Raw genomic sequence first — 10,545 nt, 5'->3', positions numbered from 1 at the left:
TCATCTGTTGATGGACATCTAGGTACTTTCCATAGTTTGGCTATTGTAGACATTGCTGCTATAAACATTTGGGTGCACGTGCCCCTTCGGATCACTACGTTTGTATCTTTAGGGTAAATACCCAGTAGTGCAATTGCTGGGTCATAGGGTAGTTCTAATTTCAACATTTTGAGGAACCTCCATGCTGTTTTCCAGAGTGTTTGCACCAGCTTGCATTCCCACCAACAGTGTAGGAGGGTTCCCCTTTCTCCGCATCCTCTCCAGCATCTGTCATTTCCTGACTTGTTAATTTTAGCCATTCTGACTGGTGTGAGGTGATATCTCATTGTGGTTTTGATTTGTATTTCCCTGATGCCGAGTGACGTGGAGCACTTTTTCATGTGTCTGTTGGCCATCTGGATGTCTTCTTTGCAGAAATGTCTGTTCATGTCCTCTGCCCATTTCGTGATTGGATTGTTTGTTCTTTGGGTGTTGAGTTTGCTAAGTTCCTTATAGATTTTGGATACTAGCCCTTTATCTGATATGTCGTTTGCAAATAACTTCTCCCATTCTGTCAGTTCTCTTTTGGTTTTGTTAATTGTTTCCTTTGCTGTGCAAAAGCTTTTGATCTTGATGAAATCCCAATAGTTCATTTTTGCCCTTGCTTCCCTTACCTTTGCCGTTGTTCCTAGGAAGATGTTGCTGTGGCTGAGGTCGAAGAGGTTGCTGCCTGTGTTCTCCTCAAGGATTTTGGTGGATTCCTTTCTCACATTGAGGTCCTTCTTTCATTTTGAGTCTAGTTTCATGTGTGGTGTAAGGAAGTGATCCAATTTCACTTTTCTGCATGTGGCTGTCCAATTTTCCCAGCACCATTTGTTGAAGAGGCTGTCTTTTTTCCATTGGACATTCTTTCCTGCTTTGGCGAAGATTAGTTGACCAGAGAGTTGAGGGTCTATTTCTGGGCTCTCTATTCTGTTCCATTGATCTATGTGTCTGTTTTTGTGCCAGTACCATGCTGTCTTGATGATGACAGCTTTGTAATAGAGCTTGAAGTCCGGAATTGTGATGCCACCAACTTTGGCTTTCTTTTTCAATATTCCTTTGGCTATTCGAGGTCTTTTCTGGTTCCATAGAAATTTTAGGATTATTTGTTCCATTTCTTTGGAAAAAATGGATGGTATTTTGTTAGGGATTGCGTTAAATGTGTAGATTGCCTTATGTAGCATAGACATTTTCACAATACTTATTCTTCCAATCCAGGAGCATGGAACATTTTTCCATTTCTTTGTGTCTTCCTCAATTTCTTTCATGAGTACTTTATAGTTTTCTGCATATAGATCCTTGGCCTCTTTGGTTAGGTTTATTCCTAGGTATCTCATAGTCTTGGGTGCAATTGTAAATGGGATTAACACCTTAATTTCTCTTTCTTCTGTCTTGTTGGTGTACAGAAATGCAACTGATTTGTGTGCATTGATTTTATATCGTGACACTTTACTGAATTCCTGTACAAGTTCTACCAGTTTTGGAGTGGAGCCTTTTGGGTTTTCCACATATAGTATCATATCATCTGTGAAGAGTGATAGTTTGACTTCTTCTTTGCCGATTTGGATGCCTTTAATTTCCTTTTGTTGTCTGATTGTTGAGGCTAGGACTTCTAGCACTATGTTGAATAGCAGTGGTGATAATGGACATCCCTGCCCTGTTCCTGACCTTAACGGAAAAGCTTTCAGTTTTTCTCCATTGAGAATGATATTTGCGGTGGGTTTTCCATAGATGGCTTTGATAATATTGAGGTATGTGCCCTCTATCCCTACACTTTGAAGAGTTTTGATCAGGAAGGGATGCTGTGCTTTGTCAAATGCTTTTTCAGCATCTATTGAGAGTATCATATGGTTCTTGTTCTTTCTTTTATTAATGTGTTGTATCACATTGATTGATTTGGGGATGTTGAACCAACCTTGCAGCACTGGAATAAATCCCACTTGGTCGTGGTGAATAATCCTTTTAATGTACTGTTGGATCCTATTGGCTAGTATTTTGGCGAGAATTTTTGCATCTGGGTTCATCAAGGATATTGGTCTATAGTTCTCTTTTTTGATGGGATCCTTGTCTGGTTTTGGGATCAAGGTGATGCTGGCCTCATAAAATGAGTTTGGAAGTTTTCCTTCCATTTCTATGTTTTGGAACAGTTTCAGGAGAATAGGAATTAGTTCTTCTTTAAATGTTTGGTAGAATTCCCCTGGGAAGCCATCTGGTCTGGGCTTTTGTTTGTTTGGAGACTTTTGATGACTGCTTCAATCTCCTTACTGGTTATAGGCCTGTTCAGGTTTTCTATTTCTTCCTGGTTCAGTTGTGGTAGTTTATATGTCTCTAGGAATGCATCCATTTCTTCCAGATTGTCAAATTTGTTGGCGTAGAGTTGCTCATACTATGTTCTTATAATTGTCTGTATTTATTTGGTGTTAGTTGTGATCTCTCCTCTTTCATTCATGATTTTATTTATTTGCGTCCTTTCTCTTGTCTTTTTGATAAGTCTGGCCAGGGGTTTATCAATCTTATTAATTCTTTCAAAGAACCAGCTCCTAGTTTCGTTGATTTGTTCTATTTTTTTTTTTTTTTTTTGGTCTCTATTTCATTGATTTCTGCTCTGATCTTTATGATTTCTCTTCTCCTGCTGGGTTTAGGGTTTCTTTCTTGTTCTTTCTCAAGCTCCTTTAGGTGTAGGGTTAAATTGTGTACTTGAGACCTTTCTTGTTTCTTGAGAAAGGCTTGTAGGACTCTATATTTTCCTCTCGGGCTGCCTTTGCTGTGTCCCACAGATTTTGAACCGTTGTGTTTTCATTATCATTTGTTTCCATGAATTTTTTCAATTCTTCTTTAATTTCCTGGTTGACCCATTCATTCTTTAGAAAGATGCTGTTTAGTGTCCACGTATTTGGGTTCTTTCCAGCTTTCCTCTTGTGATTGAGTTCTAGCTTCAGAGCATTGTGGTCTGAAAATATGCAGGGAATAATCCCAAACTTTTGATACCAGTTGAGACCTGATTTGTGACCCAGGATGTGATCTATTCTGGAGAAGGTTCCATGTGCATTAGAGAAGAATGTGTATTCTGTTGCTTTGGATGAAATGTTCTGAATATATCTGTGATGTCCATCTGGTCCAGTGTGTCACTTAAGGCCTTTATTTCCTTGTTGATCTTTTGCTTGGATGATCTGTCCATTTCAGTGAGGGGAATGTTAAAGTCCCCTATTATTATTGTATTATTATCAATGTGTTTCTTTGATTTTGCTATTAATTGGTTGATATAGTTGGCTGCTCCCACATTAGGGGCATAGATATTTAAAATTGTTAGATCTTCTTGTTGGACAGACCCTTTGAGTAGGATATAGTGTCCTTCCTCATCTCTTATTATAGTCTTTGGCTTAAAATCTAATTGATCTGATATAAGGATTGCCACCCCAGCTTTCTTCTGATGCCCATTAGCATGGTACATTGTTTTCTACCCCCTCACTTTAAATGTGGAGGTGTCTTCATGTCTAAAATGAGTTTCTTGTAGGCAACATATTGATGGGTTTTGTTTTTTTATCCATTCTGATAACCTGTGTCTTTTGATTGGGGCATTTAGCCCATTAACATTCAGGATAACTATTGAGAGATATGAATTTACTGACTTTGGATTGCCTGTAAGGTGACTGTTACTGTATATTGTCTCTGTACCTTTTGATCTACTGCTTTTAGGCTCTCTCTTTGCTTAGAGGACCCCTTTCAATATTTCCTGTAGAGCTGGTTTGGTGTTTGCAAATTCTTTCAGTTTTTGTTTCTCCTGGAAAGCTTTTTATCTCTCCTATTTTCAATGATAGTCTTGCTGGATAGAGTATTCTTGGCTGCATGTTTTTCTCGTTTAGTCCTCTGAATATATCATGCCAGCTCTTTCTGGCCTGCCATGTTTCTGTGGATAAGTCTGCTGCCAGTCTAATATTTTTACCATTGTATGTTACAGACTTCTTTTCTCGGGCTGCTTTCAGGATTTTCTCTTTGTCACTAAGACTTGTAAATTTTACTATTAGGTGACGGGGTGTGGACCTATTCTTGTTGACTTTGAGGGGGGTTCCCTGCACCTCCTGAATTTTGATGCTTGTTCCCTTTGCCATATTAGGGAAACTCTCTCCAATAATTCTCTCCAATAGACCTTCTGCTCCCCTCTCTCTTTCTTCTTCTTCTGGAATCCCTATTATTCTAATGTTGTTTTGTGTTATGGTGTCACTTATCTCTTGAATTCTCCCCTCATGGTCCAGTAGCTGTTTGTCCCTCTTTCACTCAACTTCTTTATTCTCTGTCATTTTGTCTTCTATATCACTAATTCTTTCTTCTGCCTCATTTATCCTAGCAGTGAGAGCCTCCATTTTTGATTGCACCTCATTAATAGCTTTTTTTATTTCAACTTGGTTAGATTTTAATTCTTTAATTTCTCCAGAAAGGGCTTTAATATCTCCAGAGAGGGTTTCTCTAATATCTTCCATGCCTTTTTGAGCCTAGCTAGAACCTTGAGAATCATCATTCTGAACTCTAGATCTGATATATTGCCAATGTCTGCATTGTTTAGGTCCCTAGCCTTCGGTACTGCCTCTTGTTCTTTTTTTTTTTTTGTGGTGAATTTTTCCGCCTTGTCATTTTGTCCAGATAAGAGTTTATGAAGGAGCAAGTAAAATACTAAAAGGGTGGCAAAGTCCCCAGAAAAATGTACTTTAACCAAATTAGAAGAGACCCCAAATCGTGGGAGGGAGAAAGGGGATAAAAAGAGGTTCAGAAAAAAAAGAAAAAATTAAAAAAAGAAAACAAATAAAAAATATAAAAAAGAACGAAAAAATATATATTAGATAAACTAGTTTAAAAACATTTAAAAAGAAAAGGGTAAAAGTTTAAAAAAATTTAGCAGAAGAAGAAAAAAAAATGAAAAAAACATTAAATTAACTTCAAGACTAAAGAATCATGGGGAGAAAGCCATGAGTTCCGTGCTTTGCTTTCTCCTCCTCTGGAATTCCGCTGCTGTCCTTGGTATTGAACCTGGGACAATTTCCTTGGTTGGACAATTGGAGAGAATTACCAATTTCCTTGGTAGATGAACTTCATCCTGGCCGGATTTCTTGTTGATCTTCTGGGGGATGGGTCTGTTGTAGTGACTCTCAAGTGTCTTTGCGGAGGCGGGATTGCACCGCCCTTATGGGGGGCCGGACTAAGTAATCCGCTCGGGTTCACTTTTGGGAGCTTTTGTTCCCTGAACGCTTCCCATAGAGTTCCGGAGGATGGGAATGAAAATGGCAGCCTCCTAGTCTCTGGCCCGGAGGAGTCAAGAGCCCTGGGCCCCACTCCTCAGTGTGCCCCCAGAGAACAGTGCCCAATCACTCCCGTATCCCCGGCCTCCGGCTGCGCTCGGAGCTCACCCAGCCTGCGACCGGAGCTCACCCAGCCTGCGACCGGTTCAAGGTAACCCCGAGATGAGAGCTCAGTCCTCGGCTCTGTCTCTGTAGCCATCTTCCCCATTCTAATACCTGCGAGCTCTGCGACACTCAGATACCCCCGATCCTTCTGTGACCCTTTGGGACCTGGGGCCACGCTGACCCCACGTGGGCTTCACCCCGGTTTAGCCTCTGGAGCAATGTCCCTCAGTGGAACAGACTTTTAAAAGTCCTGATTTTGTGCTCCGTTGCTCCGCTGCTTGCCGGGAGCCAGCCCCTCCCCCTGCGGTCTATCTTCCTGTCATTTTGGATTCACTTCTCCGCCAGTCCTACCTTTCAGAAAGTCGTTGATATTCTGTTTCTAGAATTGCTGTTCTTCTTCTCTTCAATCTCCTGTTGGATTTGTAGGTGTTTGCAATGTTTAGATAAGCTATCGAGCTGATCTCCTGCTACCTGATGTAGTCTCAGCCTGCTACTTCTCCACCATCTTGACTCCTCCCCCTGATTTGTGGTTTTTATTGTAAAAGTCTTGAGCTTGTTTTGCTATATTTTCTAAGTAACTTAGTGTTCTTCATGCTATTATAATAAATGATATTGTTTTAATTTCATTTTTGTATTTTTTTATTGCTGGTCTATAGAAATACAACCGACTTTTTAAAAAGATTTTATTTATTCATTTGAGAGACAGAGAGAGAAAGAGAAAGCAAACAGGTAGGGGAAGTGACAGAGGGAGAGGAGAATGCTCCCCTTGGAGCAGGGAGCCTGATGTGGGGCTCATCCAGGGCTAGATTCCAGGACCCAGGATCATGATCTGAGTCGAAGGCATATGTTTAACCAACTGAGCCACCCATGTGCCCCTACGACTAACTTTTGTATAGTGATCTTGTATCTTGGCACTTTACTGAGGACATTTACTAGTTTTATTTTGTGTCCATGTGTGTATCCCTATGTGTTTGCAGTAGTGTATTTTTTAGAATTCTCTCTCTCTTAATAGATGTATAGATAGATAGATACTTATATCATACTTATAAAAGTGGGAATAGTCTTAATTATTCCTTCCCAATTTGAATGTCTTTTATTTCACTTTCTAGCCTATTTTCCCTGGGTAGAACTTCCACTACACTGTCAAAGGGTTGATAGCAAGCATCCTTGTCTTAAGAAAATAGTTGGTCTTGAAACTTCCCCCTAAGTGTGAGCTGTCAGGGTTATTAGAATCTGGATTTGTTGGCCTGACTTGTTATTTTGGGTGAAGTGGGGGATGTGAACTCCAGAACTCCTAAATGCACTTGCTAGAATACAGCTTCTGCAACACAGAACTACACAGTACAAAAATTTCTACTGTCCTGTCATATCCAGATTGGAACTGTGGCCCTAAGAGTGAGAGTTATGTGGAGAAGGAGCTCTGTCTAAGCTACTAGCAGAGGGGACAAGTTGAGGTCAAGTGCCACAAACACTTTGTTTTTACTATGATATAATAGATGTTCTTGAAAAAGTACTTTTTCATTTGATGTATGCCCTCAGTGCCACTTTCAGAGACTGTTCAGGATTTTTACCTGTTAAATGACTATTTAGCTGAGACAACATCGCCTACATTCTTTATACAATGACTCTGATATTCCCGAAGCCCTTAAAAAAAGGTAGGTTTAAATGCCTTTAAACCTGATAAAATTTCACCCATCTCTTGTAATCTTAAGATCATAAAATTCTTGGGGTGCCTCGGTGGCTCAGTTGGTTAAGCCTCTGCCTTCCTCTCAGGTCATGATCTCAGGGTCCTGGGATTGAGCCCCACATCTGGAATAGGGCTCCCTGCTCAGCATAGAGCCTGCTTCCCCCCTGCCCTCTGCCTACCTCTCTGCCTAATTGTGATCTCTCTCTCTCTGTGTGAAATGAATAAATTTTTTTAAAAAGATCACAAAACTCTTAAAGATACTTAAAAGTATATCCAAGTGAATTCAAGATAACTTACATGTCTTTTTGTGGCCCAAGATGACAATCTAGAGGATTTCAAAGCAGTAGAGAGAAACAACCTCTTAGTTTTATTTACATTTACTAATTTTTATGTTCTTTCCTGGCACAATTTAGTGATAAAAAAAAATAACTGATTAGAAGGCTCAGCAGAATGTATTCTATCCTCTTCATCTTAATCAATACTGTTGGTTAACATCTTTGTGTGTACATTTCATTATGGACTTATGATTTTTTAATATTAACTGTAAGACAAATTCAATCAATATTCTTTTGATCTAAAATTATTGCCACTTGGCCAATATGATCCTCTTTAATTTAGTCTCTGGGTCATTGACATGAACCAGTGAAACTTGGAAGCTGTCTTACATTCTGACATAGCAATGAATTCCAGGATTACTCTGTACCTTTTAATTCCAAACATGATGAATTCATTTCTCCAAGGGGTCATGATTCCGTTTAGTGGGAAAGGGGTAGTATGGAAGAACAAGAGTCTGGATGCTTAGAATAATCACAGTTTGAAATTTTTCCTAGAACATTTCAATGGATATGCCTCCCCACCCCCCAAAAGAAGAATTTTTAATTTAGTGTTATTTAATAATATTTTACTGATACTTATAATACAGGTTAAAGGATATGGTTCTCCTTAAAATTCTTGTTTCATTAATTGCATTTCTCATTGTCAATTTTGAAATAGAGGTGAGAAAGAGATTGGTTTTGTTTTGGATCTGCTTATTAAGCAAAATCTTTTTTTCATGTTGTAGAAATTCATCATCCAATGTTACCCCAGTGAAATCTCAGAAATGACAAGGATGTGAGGGGAGTTTAAGCGGTTGCAGGTTTCAGACAAAAGCAAGGAATGGACACTTGTAGAACAATTTGTGACAAGCATTCCATTCATGTTCTTTTCATTTTTCCAAATCTTAAAACTGCATGAAATGAGATCTAAACAGTCCTTTTTAAGCTTTTGTTAATTGGGATCTCCGTTTATTCTGTAGCACAAACAAGAAAGAGGTGACATGACACAGCACAGCAGCGAGGGTCTTGAACTTTGATTCCAGATGGATAAAGGTCCACCTTTGCCTTTGATACTTTTTAACTATATGATCTGGACAAGTTTCCTTCTTTTTTTTTTTAAGATTTTTTTATTTTGTTATTTGACAGAGAGAGGGATCACAAGTAGGCAGAGAGGCAGGTAGAGAGAGAGGGGGAAGCAGGCTCCCTGCTGAGCAGAGAGCCCAATGCGGGGCTCAATCCCAGGACCCTGGGATCATGACCTGAGCTGAAGGCAGAGGCTTTAACCCACTGAGCTACCCAGGCGCCCTGATCTGGACAAATTTCTTAAGCAGACTTTGCCAGAGTTCCCTTTTTATGTGAAAGGGGCAGATGATAATTGTTTCCATTATCGACAGTAGCTATGAAGATTGAATGAGTTCATGTTTACAAATGTATAATATTAAATGAGTTAATATGTACAAAACCCTTATAACAGTGCAGGGCACAGATTGTTAAATAAACCCAGTATGATCCTTAAAGAATTCTTCCTAACAATGAGAATTGTTAGACCACAGTGTTTTCCTTCATGATGAGTAACGTTTTTCATCCAGGTTATTGAAATCTTTTCTGAGAAAATATGACTAAATATATTTACAAATATTAAAAAAAAACACAAAAAACTTGTGCAAAAAACAAAAGGATGGGTAAACTATTTGAAACAAAGTGTTTATCCATCTTAAATAGCTAATATTACTATTATATAACAGTTTAAATCAAAATAATTTATGATTTGGGAAAAGAACACTTTAACAAACCATAAGAGACTCTCAATCTCAGGAAACAAACTGAGGATTGCTGGAGACTGATGGGGAAGAATAGGACGGTTGGGTTATGGACATTGGGGAGGGTACGTACTATGGTGAGTGCTGTGAATTGTGTAACATTGATGATTCACAGACCTGTACCCCAGAAGCAAATAATAAATTATATGTTAATAAAAAATTAAAAAAATAAGTAAAATATAAAATAAATTTAAAAATAAAATTAAAATTAAAGGTGGCTATTTATTCTGAATATTCATATGAAACACATATCACTGCAAAGGAAAATTTATAGCAGTTTAGGAAATGATGATTAAGGTGGCTGCTCTTCCTTCTACTTGTCTTTTATAATAAGAGTTTGCCTCAATTGTTGTCTCTGATGGAGGCAATACCAGATGTGCTCCTGAAGGTTCTCAAAACATATGAGGTTCCTGGGGGTTAATTTCTGCTTCCATGGAAACTACCCTGGTGTGCCCCAGTTTTAAATGACTTCCTGCAGGCTGACACCTGGAGGCACCTGCTCAAAGAAGCATGTTTCTTAGGACGGGAGCAACAAACAAAATCAGAAAAAAAGTTTCATGTTTACCCTCATTTGCATTAAATATACCAGTTAACATTTTCAATTTTTAGGAAATTATTTTATGGAAGATACTTAGCTAATATATTTTTTTTTTTTTTTTTTTTTTTTTTTAGCAATGCTGGTAGCTTAGCAATACTGGTAGCTCAAGAGCATCTCTCTTGATGTGGAAAAGGCATACTATGCCCACTGACAAAAGAATCACTAATAGGTCATTTGTTGACTAATTAATTTATTTGACAAGCATTTGTTTGCTATGCCAACAGGAAAAGAGGTAATTAAGACCCAGAGGCTGATTCCAAGAATCTGGCCTTCTGAAAAACAAACCCACATAAAAGAGATTATTCTAAGGTACTCTGGCAAGTGCAATGAGTACTACCGACACAGGATAATATGTGTTTAGAAGGTATACATTACTAAGCACAGAGAAAGACTAGTCATGGAAACCTCTTAAGAGCAGGTAGGGAGCCTAAGGAACAGGGTAGTGAGAGGGCAAGAAAGACATGGAGAAGAGAAACATTTTGGCATCTGGATATACGTAAGATGTGGCAAGTTATTTGGGATTGTGGAAATAAAAAGACAAAGGGGAAATTTAAAAGGTGCGTGAAGATATAGATAATATGGAGAGTCACATAATTATATTGTATATAATTATATAGCTTATCTTGTAGGAAAGGGGAGCCCCTGAAAGCTTTAGAGTAGAGAAGAAGCATAGTTAAATTTGCATTTTAGGCAGTCCCTCTGATGGCTT

The sequence above is a fragment of the Meles meles genome, chromosome 4 (assembly GCF_922984935.1).
Source record: "Meles meles chromosome 4, mMelMel3.1 paternal haplotype, whole genome shotgun sequence".
NCBI lineage: Eukaryota > Metazoa > Chordata > Mammalia > Carnivora > Mustelidae > Meles > Meles meles.
The sequence above is the reverse complement of the archived record's forward strand: the minus strand, read 5'-3'. Positions refer to the sequence as shown.